Source organism: Somniosus microcephalus, chromosome 18 (assembly GCF_052327205.1).
Source record: "Somniosus microcephalus isolate GS21.2 chromosome 18, FLI_Smic_1.0, whole genome shotgun sequence".
NCBI lineage: Eukaryota > Metazoa > Chordata > Chondrichthyes > Squaliformes > Somniosidae > Somniosus > Somniosus microcephalus.
In genome coordinates, this window is record NC_141004.1 from 7782898 (window position 1) to 7800296 (window position 17399).

The 17399-nt window shown below is 44.5% G+C and overlaps 1 protein-coding gene across 1 annotated transcript in view; it reads left to right on the plus strand.

Moving 5' to 3' along the window:
* Nucleotides 1-17399, plus strand: part of LOC147105002 (leucine-rich repeats and immunoglobulin-like domains protein 2) — a 121334-nt gene that overhangs the window by 17450 nt on the left and 86485 nt on the right. The gene's annotated exons all lie outside the window — the stretch shown is intronic.

Consider the following 17399-nt stretch of genomic DNA (forward strand, 5'->3'; position numbering starts at 1 on the left):
CCTGTATTTGAAGAAGAGTAGGGAGTTCTTATGGTGTCTTAGCCAAACACTACCAAAAATGATGAACTGGTTAATCATCTCCTTACTGTTTGTGAGGCCATGCAGTGCACAAAATGGCTGTCGCTTTTGCCTATATAAAGCACCACACTTCAGCCTGTTGGAGATGTTACTGAGAAGTGGTAAGGTGAGACATAAATCCAAATTGCCTTTCTTTGTTGCAGGAAAAAGGTGTTATGTTTAAAAGCACTACTGCAGGCTTTGCTTGTCATAGTGTAGAGTACAGGCACTTGTCTAATTTGACTTTTACCCAAGTTTTTTTATGAAATCTAATTATCTTTTTCCTACTGTGTTTTCAGGGTTGTGGGAGCAAAGTGCTGTGAAAACTGAATGTCAGTGCTACTGTTTTAGTGCAAGGCCAGTTGAATGGAAATGTTTCACTGTGTGGTAATAAACTATTAGCACGAACGGAGAAAATCTCAACTGGTACCAAAGGAAGACACTTAAGTTTTATAGAACAAATGGTTAGCACTGTTGCCTCACAGCGCCAGGGACCCGGGTTCAAATCCGGCCTCGGGTGACTGTCTGTGTGGAGTTTGCACATTCTCCCCGTGTTTGCGTGGGTTTTCTCCGGGTGCTCCGGTTTCCTCCCACAGTCCAAAGATGTGTGGGTTAGGTTGATTGGCCATGATAAAAAAAATTGGCCCTTAGTGTTAGGGGGGATTAAATACGTGGGGTTACGGGGATAGGGCTTGTGTGGGATGGCTGTCGGTGTAGGGACCGGGTGCTAGGGTTTGGATGATCAGCCATGATCTCGTTGAATGGCGGAGCAGGCTCGAAGGGCCGAATGGCCTACTTCTGCTCCTATCTTCTATGTTTCTAAGTCAAATTCAGTCGGTGTCAAACAAGCTTTAACATCCATCTAGCTAGCTATAGCTCGGTAGTACCACTCTCCTGGTGTCAAGTCCCATTCCAGAGACTTGAGCACAAAATCTAGACTGACTTTCCAGGGTAGTACTAAGGGAGTGCTGCACGGTCAGGTGTGCTGTCTTTCCGATTGAGCGCCCCGTCTGCCCTCTCGGGTGGATGTAAAAGATCCCATGGCACTATTCTGAAGAAGAACAGGGGTGTTCTCCCCGGTGACCTCAACCAAAACAGTGATTATCTGGTTATTATCACATTGCTATTTGTGGGAGCTTGCTATGTGTGAATCGCTGTCATGTTGCAGGCTACAGGCCCTGGTGTTGTCACTTGATGCTAGGCTGACACTCCTGTGCAGTGCTGAGGGAGTGCTGCACTGTCTGAGGTGCCGTCTTTCGGCTGAGACATTAAACTGAGCCCCCGTTTGCCCTCGGGTGGATGGAAAAGATCCCACTGCACTATTTCGAAGCACAGCAGGGGAGTCCTGACCAATATTTGCCCTTCAACCAACATCACTTAAAATAAAATTATCTGGTCATTATCACATTACTGTTGTGGGACCTTGCTGTGCGCACATTTGCTGTCCCGTTTCCTGCATTGGCTGTAAAGCGCTTCGGGACATCCTGAGGTCATGAAAGGCGCTATCCAAGTGCAAGTTCTTTTTCTTTCTTTTAGTTTCTTAGAATTTTCACTGTGCAAGTTTGTTTTTTAATTCGTTCCTGGGATGTGGGCGTTGCTGGCAATGCCAGCGTTAATTGGCCATCCCTAAGTGGGAACTCGGGAGGGCTGTAAGTGGAGCGTGTCCTGCTCCAGCCTTTCTAAATGCAAAATTGAGTGCCAGAAATGCACAAATCTGCCAGCATATGGACCAGTTTATGTTTCCTATGAGTCCTCTTTCGCCTGAAACATCCTGCTCTTCCCCCATGTTTTGTTAAATCATTTAACATTTTATTTTATTATTCTTACCATCGTTCATTATTAGCTCTGCTCTTGCCTTGTGTTATTATAGTGACTCGATACTCTGAACAAAATTGTTGGGAGGGAAATTATGGTCGATTCATTTGTTGTATTGGCAGAAATTTTCCCAAATGGTGGGGTGTTCTAGTTTTTATTTTTAATCTTGAGGCAGAAGGGGTGAGGTGCTGCACCAACATGTTCCAACAGCAGTAGCCTGGTATATACAGCAGTACATAAATCAAATATTGTTCACGAGGCTCAGGAGAGCCAGCCACTGGTGCCCTATAATTCTTTTTTTGGGCTGTGCGGCCCGTTCAAAAATCTGCGCACGGAGAATATTGATATCAGGTGCGGTAATGTAATAGTTATATTAATGGACTAGCAATCCAGAGACCTGGGCTAATAATCCAGAGAACATGAATTCAAATCCTGCCACAGCAGTTTGAGAATTTCAATTCCGTTTTAAAAATCTAGAAATAAAAAGCTGGTACCAGTAAAGGTAAATGAAGCTGTCGGATTGCCGTAAAAACCCAACTGGTTCGCCAATGTCCTTTAGGGAAGGAAACCTGCCCTCCTTGCCCAGTCTGGTCTAGGTGTGACTCCAGTCTCGCACTAACTTGTTGACTCTGAAGTGGTCACCCAGTTGTATTAAACTTCTACATCAGGGCAACTAGGAATGGGCATTAAATGCTGGCCTTGCCAGTGAATTGTTTTTATAAAAAAATATCAGTATTTTAATCGCATTTATATATTTAAAAATAATCCTAGATACAAGTTAGGAACATGAACATTGCTGCATTTGTTCTGGCTGTTTGGCAGACTCTGAGACAACTCTTCTGTGTGGGTTTTACCTGCTGCACTCACTGCCGTGTTTTGTAGGTTCTGTCCACTTATAGTCAGACGATATCATATGACGGGAAAAGGCGATAGTTACTTTTTGTTTTGGCAGTTCCATTCCGATTCTAAACTGCTCCTTGTCTGGCTTGCTGCACAGTAACATAAGATTGGTCTTTGCTGTTGGAGGGGGCTAAGATCCTTATTGCATAGCACTTGGGTTGTAATTGAAACCTTTTGAAAGCAACGAGCAATGTCGTTACTGTGTAAGTGAGCATTTTATCAAGCGTGCCCAAGCTTCTGGGAGACAAATGAGTCGAAATATTTGAAATCCCTTGATCCGAGGGTTCCACAGACCCACCAGATAGGCTTTTACAGCGGCCAAATTAAATGTCTGAGCGGCCTTTAGTGTTAGCAGACTGTATTCAGACTTCCATGATGTGAATTTTGATAGCTTTGCATCAAAGGCCTGCGTCCTTGGCAGGTTTCTGGCACCAGCTTTCCCGTCTGAGCTGATAATCGAGAGGGCAGGGAGCTGTCGGACAGATCAACAGAAGCTGGGTGTGTTTTGTTTTATTATCTTAAATATAAAACTCAGTGGGATGAACATACAATCCAACAGCTGTAAATCTCCTTTATCTACAGTGTGCCTTTGAAGTGACCTTCACTGAGAATGGCACCGCTGTTTTAAGCGGTATGGAAAGAGTCCGTGAAGTAGTGCAGCATGAACTAGTGCAGAAAAATACTTTGGAGGAGCACTTCCTTAAAGCAGAGTTGTGAATTTATGGAATAATTGATCACAGATTGTAGTGAATGTTGGGTCAGCTTTAAGGAAAGATGCAGGTTCTGAATTCTAGAGTGGGTGAGTGTACCGAGACAGGAAAGTCAGTCTCTTGGGGTCTGAAAACTGACCTGAGTGTAAATTGGGCTATTTTTTCAGTTTTATTTTATATTTTCTCTAGGCTCGGGGGCGATCTGATAGAAGCCTTCAAGATTATGAAGGGTGAATAGTGACCAATTGTTGCCACTGGTTAGTGAGACTGCAATGAGAAAGCACAAATTTAACATAATAAATACCAGAGAATTGAAGTGGAGAGTTTAGGAAAGAATTCTTTACACAGAAGGTAGTTAGAATGTCAAATTCTCAGCCACAAACTGTTGAAGCAGAGTCCATTTATTTTTTGATGGGGCATTAGATAGTTTCTTGATAAAAAGGAGTGTTAAAAGCTCTGGGCAGTGATGAGCTTGGGATTACATGCAGTAGCTCATGAAGACAAGCACTGGCAAAGACCTGTTGGGCCGAAAATGTTGTTTCTGATCTGAAACACTCTCTTCAGATTCTTTTGGTGAACTTCTGTTGTCACGAAGTCGCTGTGGAATGGAACACTTCTTCACTTTTAGTCCTCGGTGCCTTCACATCGGGTCAAACCTAGCAGAGGTTAGATGCTTCGTGAAGTCCCGTTTGTTTCATGTCAAACCATCTGCATTGATGCTAATCTTAAAAGACCCCCCATTGCAGCAATGAGACATTCTGGTTCTCGTGTGTTAACCTCGTGGTGTGAATGAAGTTGCCATCTTGTGTAGATCAGCTCCCAGAGTTGAGACTGCGCTGATTTTATGTAGAGCTGTCGGATGAAACTTGCACCCAAAGCTGAGCTGGATTCAAACTCTGCTCCCAAACATAAAAGGACTGCGTAGCACCGCAGCCCCACCGTCCGTCCCCGCTTCCATTTTCAAAGGTGCTGGCACACTGCTGCGATATTGTCTGATTATACTTTTAAAGCACCTTGGGGCTTTTTTTCTACATTAAAGCACTATATAAATGGAAGTTGTTGACTATTCGGGTGCGTGCGCCGCAAGTGTGCACTTTTGATAACTTCCTCTACTAGTGGCATGATACCTGCCCTCTGGGAACTCCTGCTTGATGACCGGTTTCAATGGGAATTCTAGACATCAACTCTCAGCCCAGCAAGCCATGGAACTTTGTTCTGCAATAGAGGTGTGTCGTCATGAGTGTTTTACAGAAACGTTACATGTATTGAACTTGGTTAGCTGTGTGTTAAAATCTGTCTTCTGACTTGCCGGAACTGTGTTGAAATTTGCAGTAAATACTGTAAGTCTGTTTGATTTTTGTATCTGTTTATTTCTAATCGATATTTTTAACAGGTGTGTAAATACTGTATTAATCTGATGGTTCTATTCCTAGCAGTCGCTCAGATGACCGGGTGGCTGGCTTAGCATTCTTGAAACTGACCTCAAACTTGCAAATCTTTCATTAGGAAAGTATACTGCTTTTTAAGTCTTCTGGAGCTGTGTGGGAAAGTGGGTCATGATCACTTTGACTTGTGTACAGTGGCAGCGTTTGTTTCAAGCAGGGCAGGTGCAGAGCATGTGGTGTTGGCAGTCGTGCAGAGTTGCACAATCTGTTGGGAGCACGGTATACATTAAACAAAGAATGGAACTGTGCCAGTCATGCATTGGATCGGTCTGGTCCCAGTTCTAAGTGCTTTTGTTCTGTCTTTATTTTAGTGTGGGTGTTTTACGTTCCCATGGTAATGGTGTCCAGAATATATTACAGCTCGGCTTTTGTACCGTTTCCAAAATATTGCCGATATTTCAGCAAATATTGCACAGGCTGCGATTAAATACGGGCTTCCCAACTGATGACCATGGCGAATCTGGCATAATTTACTTTGGAGTTGCAAGAAAGCTGCACATCAGGGGCCCGGGACCGGCTTTTCCCATGTTGAATTGCATGAAATTGTGAATGGGCCGCGGACCCCATAAAATTTACGGGGTACATTGGCCCTCGGTGAGAGTGCTAGCACTGAGCCGATTTTGATACTTAAATTGGTCATTAAGTGTCTGGTTCTTCCCAGTATTAACTGCAGTGTCCTTGGATTCTTCCTATTTCTCATCTGCATGCTGCCCTTGGCGGCGACATCATCCAAAAATACCGCATCGATTTCTACATGTGTGCTGGCAACACCCAGCTCGACTTCATCACCGCCTCTCTCGACCTCCCCACTGTATCGAAAGTGTCACACTGCTTGTCCAACATCCAGTACTGGATGAGCAGAAATTTCCTCCAACTAAATATTGGGGAGACCGAAGTCATTGTCTTCGGTCCCCACCACAAACTCCGTTTCCTTAGCCACCAACTCCATCCCTCTCCCTGGCAACTGTATGAGGTTGAACCAGACTGTTTGCAACCTTGGTGTCGTATTTGACCCCGCGATGAGCTTCTGGCCACATACCTGCTCCATCATGAAGACCGCCTATTTCCACCTCCGTAACATCGCCCGACACCATCCCTGCCTCTGCTCATCTGCTGCTGAAACCCCCATCCACGCCTCTGGACTTGACTATTCCACGCACTCCCTGCCAGCCTCCCACGTTCTACCCTACGTAAACTTGAGGTCATCCAAAACTCTGCTGCCCGTGTCCTAACTCGCACCAAGTCCCATTCACCTATCATCCCTGTTCTCGCTGACTTACATTGGCTCCCGGTTAAACAACGCCTCGATTTCAAAATTCTCATTTTTGTTTTCTAATCCCTCCATGACCTCGCACCTCCCTATTTATAAAAGCATAATGCACAACCCTCCAAGATCTCTGCACTCTAAACTCCTCTCGATCATTCCCGATTTCACTTGCTCCACCATTGGTGGCCGTGCCTTCAGCTGCCAAAGACCCAAGCTCTGGAATTCCCTTCCTAAACCCCTCTGCCTCTCTTTCCTCCTTGAGACACTCCTTAAAACCTACCTCTTTGACCAAGCTTTTGGTCACCTGCGCTAATATCTCGTGTGGCTCGGTGTCCAATTTGTTTTATAATACTCCTGTGAAGCTCCTTGGGACGTTTAACTATGTTAAAGGTGGTGTATAAATACAAGTTGTTGTAATTACAGGAGCTGGATTACTGGTTTTTTTTCTTCAAACAGGGACCAGAAACTCATTCTCTGCTGTACTGTGCTTGCTGAGCCCTCTTACTAGGGACTGTGGGCTGCTCGAGACATTTTGGAACTGATCAAAGTACTTGTTGGAATCTATTAAATGTCAGGCTATAGTTTTTGTAACGCACCATGTACAATACCTGCGCACTGAGCACAAACATCTGCTTCTGTTTATGCCCTTTATTTGGCACCGTGCCGAATTTGAGTATTGGCTTTAGTGGCGGAGGTGCTTTGTGAACTTTATTTGGTAAACAGCTTTTTGAGCGAGTCTTGGTATTTTAGCTCGAAAGTGAAGATTCTAGCTTGCTCTGCTACAAGTTGGGGCTTATGTTTTTGAACTGGTTTTCTTAAATTCTTGGCAAGATTTCAGCGGTTATACTGGTTACTCTTTTTCTCCATCAAAGAAAAAGGTTGTTCCTTTTAAAATGTCAGCATATAGTGATCACAATTCAATCCTGATGCACTGCCTCTGTTCATCATAGAATATACTTGCAGTAAATGACGGTTGTGGGGATTAAAGTATGCAGTGGATTGAAACACTTTATCTGAATTAACTGGATCTACTTCAACACACGCGTACTCTAAATAGTGTTCAGTCGTACTCCAACAAAGAGGCTGGTTAGAATGTGACATTCTCTTTCGTAACTGCTGTTGAAATCGAGTCCATAAATTATTAACCACTATCTAATACGTTTTTAAAACTCCTCTTTTAGAAGGTAAGATGATTGAGCAGGAGAGTGGGAGAGACTGACTTGATGGGTCAAATGACCTCTTCCTGTGCTGTGATATCCTCCGGTTCCAAGTGTGTGTGTGAGTAAGTTTATACACCAAGATCACCACTGGCACCACAGCAGTTTCTCTGTAGAGTCCTTTGCTTTGGATTGCAGTACTTTACAAAGTGTCCTTGTGTTACTCAAACTGATTTGGACTCGTGAGAATAGAATATGGTTGCAGGCAACACTCACGTTGAATTTTTGGCACGCTGCACTTTCAGAATTAATTGATTAGGATGAGCCTTGTTTATATAGACTTTAATACATAAAGTAGCCTAAGACCTTCTCATCCAACAAAGCCAAGTGTACTAACCGCTAATGCTGATGACTTCAGTGCAACGGTCACAGAATCATTGAAATTACAGCATAGCAGCTGCCCGTTTGGTGCATTGTGCCCCTGCTGGTGCCAGCTTCTCAACTCGAGCTATCTAATTGCATTGCCCGGTAGGTTTTTTATATTCTTCTGCTACATGTCCAATTTATTTATAATTAATTATCCAATCTTTTGAAATGCTCTGCGTTCTTCAATAGCCACTCGTGGTAAAACATTCCAAGTTCTAACAGCTTTCTAAAAAATATAGCTTCCCCTTCATTCTTCCAGTGAGTTTATACCCATTGTTACAGATTTCATTACCCCATCAAAGCCTTTTCTAATTCTGAAAAAGGCAGGGGAAAGCTTTAATTTTTCAAGCCCTTCTTCATAACTATAACCTTTCAGTCCGGCTATCATTCCATTGAATATAAGCTGTGCCCTTTCCGTGACTACTTCCTGCGATGAGGTGCCCAGTACTGCACACAGTACCCCAACACTGACCTAATCACAATTGCGATGGCACACTCCCCTATCTTCATTATTAGAATGAAGTGGGAGCTGGAAGAATCTTTTTTCATACAGTGGGCCCTTTAACTGACTGCGCCGCCCATTCAATGGCTCGTGCACGAGCGGTTATTTCAGTTGTAAAGCCATTGAGCAGCCTGCGCAGGACCGCCAGACTGCTGCGCAGTTTAACAGGACCATTGAGTGGGATTAACTAGATTGCTCTTTGACAGAGCCAGCACAGACTTGATGGGCCGAACGGCCTCCTTCTGTGCTGTACTATACTGTGATTAAGTTGACTTCTGTTTGTAAAAGAGATGACAAATGGCAAACTCGAGCAACCTTTTAAATGATGGGTAACGGGTCAGAACATATGGAAAAGGACAGGAAAAGTCCAGCTGGTCCGTCGTGCCTGTAACTTCCGCACACCACCCCCATTCTCTCTTCCTCCACGTGCACACGGGCGAGGCAAGAAACCTCTGGGGAGATTGCTGTCCAACCCCCAAATATGATAAAGCAAGCTTGAGGAGATCACAGTGACTGGGTGACCCAACCCCCAATGATCCAACTACCTTGTAGGTGAAAAGCACCGTATAATAGTATATCAGTGGTGCAAAAGTACATGAAAACGTTGCACTTCTGGCGTTCTAAGCTGTCAGTTACTAATAATGGTGTTCAGAGAGTGCGAGTATCTGCCTTGTATCCACATACTGTATAATTAAATTTAAGAACACCTGGCCAAAGTCATGTCAAGATATTAAGCTATATTCCGTGAATAAATTGGTTATAAAAGTGTTAACAAGTACTGAGAACTGAAAATCTTCACTTTAAAATAGATGTTCCACCTTGTTGACTGGGGCATGATAAATTGCCATTGCGCCAGTCACACACACATACACTTTTTCTATTTTTGCCACTGACGCACTATAGAAAGGGGTCATGTAACAAGTACACGTCCATTCTTTTCTACACGGCTTCCAACTAGTGAGCGAGAGATTTCTGAGTCTAAATCGCATGTTTCATTTTCCAGTTCTGTACTAGAAATTTACGTGTGTCGATGAAGGCCTTTTATGCAAATCTCATGGCTAGAAGCACCATAGTAACCACTGTTATTATAATTATATTGCAGTTTGTGGAAGGAAGTTGTTCAGTGTCAATGAGGAAGTCATTAGACATCTGGAGTAAGCATTGGAACTGGTTGAAATGTGCCAAGACAGTTTCCTCTTCCTCGACAATCTGCAGCAAAGCATCTAGAAATCTTCAGTTCACTTTTAAAGAAGGATGCTTAAGTTTTATTGCCTGTTCCTTGGGCGACCCGACCAGACCCTCCTGAGATTTGAAAGTTCTGTCGTGTACATTCACATCTGCGGAGTACATTCAATATTCCTCCGACCCTGGGGAAGGAGTAAAGAGGCGCTGTGGCTTCTTGGAATCGTTTCAGTTCAGTTTGTCGATTGAAGCTGCCGTGTTCCAGGGTTGACCCCCCCCGCTTGGATTTTTCTCCCCGTGGTGAGGCACTAAAGAAACTCTCCTCTAAGAGCGAAATGTTCATTGGGATGTCCACTTCAACAGTGAATGGTTTCAGTGATCGATTGTGAGCTTGTTACTGCATTTTTGCTCAAATTCTGGTTCTGCAATTGGTTGAAACCCAAGGTGAAGAGTGGAGTTGAGCAACAGAAATACATAAGTGGTACAGTACAATACTGATATCAGCATTCCATATGCAAAGTTAACTTCCCTTGCGGTTGAAATCAGTTTTCCCCCTCCTAAAACTTGTGCCTCTGAAAGTGCTAACTTGCCAGGGTATTGTTCTCGTGGAGCTGGCAGATCGCTGCTAGGTGTTGAAGAAGGGTTCGACCCAAAACGTCAACTCAAATTTCTGTCCACGGATGTTGCCTGACCTACTGAGTTTTTCCAGCATTTTCTGTTGTTATTAGCTAGGTTTCCATTATTTGTTTCAACCTAGCTGGTGAGCATCCACAGACTGTTTGTTTGTGAATTATATCGCACACATCCAAGCCCAATTCTGTTCTCTCTCGACTTCCAGCAAGGGTCAGTGGATAGGAATCAGGAGCAGGGCTTAAAAACAGAAAATGTTGGAAATACTCAGCAGGTCAGGCAGCATCTGTGGAGAGAGAAACAGAGTTAACGTTTCAGGTCTATGACCTTTCATCAGAACTGGAAGAAGTTAGAGATTTAACGGAGTGATTATTTGTACGGTTTTCTGCGCATGCGTTAGAAATGTAACTTTTTAAGCAAGTACAGAGCCAGGGGAAGAAGTGGGGTGGGAGAGAATAAAGGTCTATGATAGGGTGGAGGGCAGGAGTGATTAAATGACAAAACGGGGTGGTCATGGGACAATAAATAAGCAAAGGATGGTGTAAATGGCAACAGCAGAATCAGAAGCAGGGACTGAGATTTTTTAAAAATCTCACCTTCACTAGCTTGGGGAGCTCGGCCAGCCGAGGCCCCTAATTCAGGACAGAATGAGGATCAAAGCTGGGACCTTCTGCTCTGCTTCAGTTACACCAGCCATTTTACACCCTCATCCTCAGCTCTGAAGATTTAACCTAATTGCTTGTGGCTATGTACTGCGTGATGCAAGTGTGTAGTAACATGGGAATCATTACAAATGATTACAAAATATGAATGACATATTTCTATTGATAGAAGCCTAGCTATCTAAGATGAACATCTGACTGAGGTCAGTATCTGTTGATTGTTGGAGAAAGCAGCTTGTTCCACACGTGTATTAAATTGCTTGAAACTTAAAGTGAAGGCTTTGTTTTAGATCAATAATAGTCATTTGGATTATACTGCAGTATATAAATATGTATCTGTGCATCCAAACCAATGATTGGGGCTTATGGTTTTCTACCTTTTGGCTTTAGAATGCTAGCTTTAGATTAAACCTAAAACATTACTGGTTAACACAGCTGGAAGACCTACAGGGCAAGATTGATTCTTGTTGACGAGTGTTTTAAGTCTGGTGAAATGGTTCTTTGATTTAAATTCCTACTGTTTATGGACTGTGGGGTTGTGGCGGCAGTTCCCCACAAACTAAGTTCTCAATCCCAGCTGAGCCATCACCACCGTGTGGATGTCGGGTACTCCGAAATGGGTGAGGGAAGTTGAGGGGAGAATCACTGGAAGTTGTCCACATGGGGAGGGAATGGTTTGGAGGGCAGGGTGGGGGTCACCTGGTACCATCGTGTGGGGGCCAGGTACTTCCATATAGGGAGAGAAGGCAGTATGGGAGGAAGTGGCTGTTGAAGGGATTCGCAAAATTTCATATGTTTCCCCCCCCCCCCCCCCGAAGATTAATTGGAGTTATTAAAGAAACCTTGGAGTGACTGTGTTTTAGAAATCCAGGGCCTCTCAAAATGGCAGCGGTCAGACACATGGCCAAAGGGCCTGCGGCATCCATATGGATTTTCTGATAGCTTCACAGACTGCATGTTTAATTTGAACAATGCAGTGAGGCAAGCTCAGTTGTACTCACGCCCTGAGGCAGGTTATCAATTGTTTGCCTACACAATCTAAGTTCGGGCGGAGATAGTCCCAGTTGCTTGAGGAACATTCAGAACAATTGAGGAACATTCAGAACAATTAAGGACATTCAGAAAACAATGGAAAGGCAGTTGTGGTACTGATCGGTGCCATCAACGTAAATGGGCCAAAATCAAGGTCCTCTTGTCTTACGTTTTCGAGCCCAAATCGGACAATGGAACGGACTGATGAGGCGCGATAATGACCCATTGCCGAGAGGATATAACTGGGGCGGCCCAGCACCTCTCTCTCTCTCTCTCCGCCTCGGCCCAGTGTCCTGTTTGTCTGCTAGCAACCAAGAAGGAAAACCATCTAGAAAGCATCGCAAGCACATTTTGACGGCAGCAGCGGGGCACAAGGGCCAGGCCTTTTCATCTGTTTCACCGGTGAGCATTATCTTTCTGGCCGTCACAAGACAACCTAGCTAGGTGTAAGGGTGGGAGTTAAAGGGGTATTACAAAATTGTGATTTTAGAATTTTTCCCTCGTTGTGTCCGTTTCTTCTCCTGTTAAGTGTAAAACTATTGCATCCATAACGATTTCTTTTATCTTCTGTATAATACTGTTTTTCTTGTAGTGTTAGCTTTTCTAATTAATAAACATTGGTTTTCCTTGCACCAATCCACTGGTCTGTTCGTTTGTCCTTGTTACCACTCGATAAGTCCTGAGCTCAGAATCAGGAAGGGGAAAGCGATTCGCAACCGCACAGCGGGCAGGGCAGCTCAGGAAAACATAACTGGCTGACCTACAATAAGCCCCTGGAACAAAATCCCCTACAGAAATGGCGAGCCAGCCAGGAGGTCAGGCGAAAGTGTGTAACAAGGCAGACAGTGGTGCGGAGGAGGAATCCGCAATGGAGGAAAGGTTGTCTACCTATGTGTGCGGCAAGGTAAATATCGCGAAAAAGTGGGTGAGCAATATGTTAAAAGCCGAGCGTCCCCTAGAGGCAGCCGCCCAGTGGACGGCTAGTAAAGAGCGCCACAAGGGCATTGAAAAAGCGGTATGACTTATGTGTTATAAAATAAAAAGCAGGTTCTGATACTGGACCAAGCAGTGGCCAGTAAGGAAACTAAAATAAGGCATTTGTCCCGGGAGCTGCAGGAAAAGGTTGCAGCGGAAGGGAAGGTGCTAGTGGCCCTGGAGGCTGTAAGCCAGGAGAGGGCAGCGATGGTCCGGGACCATCGGGGGAAGGTAGAGCACATGGAAAGCCAGGCCGCTGAAGTGCAGCGTGAGCACCAGGCCAGGGTAGAAAGGCTGGAAGGCAAGATAGCTGAGCTGGAGGGGAGCGCTAGGTTCAGGGCAGAACACATAGAATATCAGGCAAGAGAATCCAGGGAGAAAGAGAGGAGATTAAAGACGGAGATTGGCCGCCTCACGGGGGAACTGAAGGCACAGGAGGAAAAGGTAGGCGAAGTAAAAGCAGCCTATAAGCTGGCCTGCGCTCGGGGGTTTGAGGAGGCAGATCCTGGCCCCTGCAGGCAAGAAATAGAAAGCTTGAGCATGGCTTTAGCGAGGGCGAAGGGCATGGTATGCCTCATTAGCCCGAAGGCAGGTCAGTCGGATTTTACCGGCAACCCAAGCAGGGAAGTCCCACAGGCAGCTCCCAGAACGACACTGGTTAGGGAACCAGAGGTTTCACGGCCACCACCCATAGCCCCGAGTTTTCAGGAGGTCTGGCAGCAAGGTGGGGGTGGAGGATGAAGCATTAGGGGAGACCCAGCAAGCCCTGGTAGAGAGACCGGGACCAGTGTACCCCCTCCGACAACGGAGGTATGGCCCGCCCGCCGATGGCGAGGACCTAGGGGCCATGCAGAACCAGTTTGTAGTGCCGCATGGCACCCAACAGCTCAGAGCCATGGTTAGCCATATCCCTAAGCTTACAGTGAAGGGAGACCCCTCTCTGCACTTCCGTGAGATAGAGCAGGCAGCGTGCGTTAATGACTGCGCTGAAGCAGAACAAACAAAAATGCTGCTGTTTTCTCTGGGTAGTGACCTCCTCCAAACCTTATCAGATGAGTGCAAAAAGGGGCAGAAGGATTACGAGGAGTTAAGGGATGAGATATTGGAGGCCATGGGACTAAATGACGGCTAAATGCATTGGCTGTAAAGCGCTTCGGGACATCCTGAGGTCATGAAAGGCGCTATCCAAGTGCAAGTTCTTTTTCTTTCTTTTAGTTTCTTAGAATTTTCACTGTGCAAGTTTGTTTTTTAATTCGTTCCTGGGATGTGGGCGTTGCTGGCAATGCCAGCGTTAATTGGCCATCCCTAAGTGGGAACTCGGGAGGGCTGTAAGTGGAGCGTGTCCTGCTCCAGCCTTTCTAAATGCAAAATTGAGTGCCAGAAATGCACAAATCTGCCAGCATATGGACCAGTTTATGTTTCCTATGAGTCCTCTTTCGCCTGAAACATCCTGCTCTTCCCCCATGTTTTGTTAAATCATTTAACATTTTATTTTATTATTCTTACCATCGTTCATTATTAGCTCTGCTCTTGCCTTGTGTTATTATAGTGACTCGATACTCTGAACAAAATTGTTGGGAGGGAAATTATGGTCGATTCATTTGTTGTATTGGCAGAAATTTTCCCAAATGGTGGGGTGTTCTAGTTTTTATTTTTAATCTTGAGGCAGAAGGGGTGAGGTGCTGCACCAACATGTTCCAACAGCAGTAGCCTGGTATATACAGCAGTACATAAATCAAATATTGTTCACGAGGCTCAGGAGAGCCAGCCACTGGTGCCCTATAATTCTTTTTTTGGGCTGTGCGGCCCGTTCAAAAATCTGCGCACGGAGAATATTGATATCAGGTGCGGTAATGTAATAGTTATATTAATGGACTAGCAATCCAGAGACCTGGGCTAATAATCCAGAGAACATGAATTCAAATCCTGCCACAGCAGTTTGAGAATTTCAATTCCGTTTTAAAAATCTAGAAATAAAAAGCTGGTACCAGTAAAGGTAAATGAAGCTGTCGGATTGCCGTAAAAACCCAACTGGTTCGCCAATGTCCTTTAGGGAAGGAAACCTGCCCTCCTTGCCCAGTCTGGTCTAGGTGTGACTCCAGTCTCGCACTAACTTGTTGACTCTGAAGTGGTCACCCAGTTGTATTAAACTTCTACATCAGGGCAACTAGGAATGGGCATTAAATGCTGGCCTTGCCAGTGAATTGTTTTTATAAAAAAATATCAGTATTTTAATCGCATTTATATATTTAAAAATAATCCTAGATACAAGTTAGGAACATGAACATTGCTGCATTTGTTCTGGCTGTTTGGCAGACTCTGAGACAACTCTTCTGTGTGGGTTTTACCTGCTGCACTCACTGCCGTGTTTTGTAGGTTCTGTCCACTTATAGTCAGACGATATCATATGACGGGAAAAGGCGATAGTTACTTTTTGTTTTGGCAGTTCCATTCCGATTCTAAACTGCTCCTTGTCTGGCTTGCTGCACAGTAACATAAGATTGGTCTTTGCTGTTGGAGGGGGCTAAGATCCTTATTGCATAGCACTTGGGTTGTAATTGAAACCTTTTGAAAGCAACGAGCAATGTCGTTACTGTGTAAGTGAGCATTTTATCAAGCGTGCCCAAGCTTCTGGGAGACAAATGAGTCGAAATATTTGAAATCCCTTGATCCGAGGGTTCCACAGACCCACCAGATAGGCTTTTACAGCGGCCAAATTAAATGTCTGAGCGGCCTTTAGTGTTAGCAGACTGTATTCAGACTTCCATGATGTGAATTTTGATAGCTTTGCATCAAAGGCCTGCGTCCTTGGCAGGTTTCTGGCACCAGCTTTCCCGTCTGAGCTGATAATCGAGAGGGCAGGGAGCTGTCGGACAGATCAACAGAAGCTGGGTGTGTTTTGTTTTATTATCTTAAATATAAAACTCAGTGGGATGAACATACAATCCAACAGCTGTAAATCTCCTTTATCTACAGTGTGCCTTTGAAGTGACCTTCACTGAGAATGGCACCGCTGTTTTAAGCGGTATGGAAAGAGTCCGTGAAGTAGTGCAGCATGAACTAGTGCAGAAAAATACTTTGGAGGAGCACTTCCTTAAAGCAGAGTTGTGAATTTATGGAATAATTGATCACAGATTGTAGTGAATGTTGGGTCAGCTTTAAGGAAAGATGCAGGTTCTGAATTCTAGAGTGGGTGAGTGTACCGAGACAGGAAAGTCAGTCTCTTGGGGTCTGAAAACTGACCTGAGTGTAAATTGGGCTATTTTTTCAGTTTTATTTTATATTTTCTCTAGGCTCGGGGGCGATCTGATAGAAGCCTTCAAGATTATGAAGGGTGAATAGTGACCAATTGTTGCCACTGGTTAGTGAGACTGCAATGAGAAAGCACAAATTTAACATAATAAATACCAGAGAATTGAAGTGGAGAGTTTAGGAAAGAATTCTTTACACAGAAGGTAGTTAGAATGTCAAATTCTCAGCCACAAACTGTTGAAGCAGAGTCCATTTATTTTTTGATGGGGCATTAGATAGTTTCTTGATAAAAAGGAGTGTTAAAAGCTCTGGGCAGTGATGAGCTTGGGATTACATGCAGTAGCTCATGAAGACAAGCACTGGCAAAGACCTGTTGGGCCGAAAATGTTGTTTCTGATCTGAAACACTCTCTTCAGATTCTTTTGGTGAACTTCTGTTGTCACGAAGTCGCTGTGGAATGGAACACTTCTTCACTTTTAGTCCTCGGTGCCTTCACATCGGGTCAAACCTAGCAGAGGTTAGATGCTTCGTGAAGTCCCGTTTGTTTCATGTCAAACCATCTGCATTGATGCTAATCTTAAAAGACCCCCCATTGCAGCAATGAGACATTCTGGTTCTCGTGTGTTAACCTCGTGGTGTGAATGAAGTTGCCATCTTGTGTAGATCAGCTCCCAGAGTTGAGACTGCGCTGATTTTATGTAGAGCTGTCGGATGAAACTTGCACCCAAAGCTGAGCTGGATTCAAACTCTGCTCCCAAACATAAAAGGACTGCGTAGCACCGCAGCCCCACCGTCCGTCCCCGCTTCCATTTTCAAAGGTGCTGGCACACTGCTGCGATATTGTCTGATTATACTTTTAAAGCACCTTGGGGCTTTTTTTCTACATTAAAGCACTATATAAATGGAAGTTGTTGACTATTCGGGTGCGTGCGCCGCAAGTGTGCACTTTTGATAACTTCCTCTACTAGTGGCATGATACCTGCCCTCTGGGAACTCCTGCTTGATGACCGGTTTCAATGGGAATTCTAGACATCAACTCTCAGCCCAGCAAGCCATGGAACTTTGTTCTGCAATAGAGGTGTGTCGTCATGAGTGTTTTACAGAAACGTTACATGTATTGAACTTGGTTAGCTGTGTGTTAAAATCTGTCTTCTGACTTGCCGGAACTGTGTTGAAATTTGCAGTAAATACTGTAAGTCTGTTTGATTTTTGTATCTGTTTATTTCTAATCGATATTTTTAACAGGTGTGTAAATACTGTATTAATCTGATGGTTCTATTCCTAGCAGTCGCTCAGATGACCGGGTGGCTGGCTTAGCATTCTTGAAACTGACCTCAAACTTGCAAATCTTTCATTAGGAAAGTATACTGCTTTTTAAGTCTTCTGG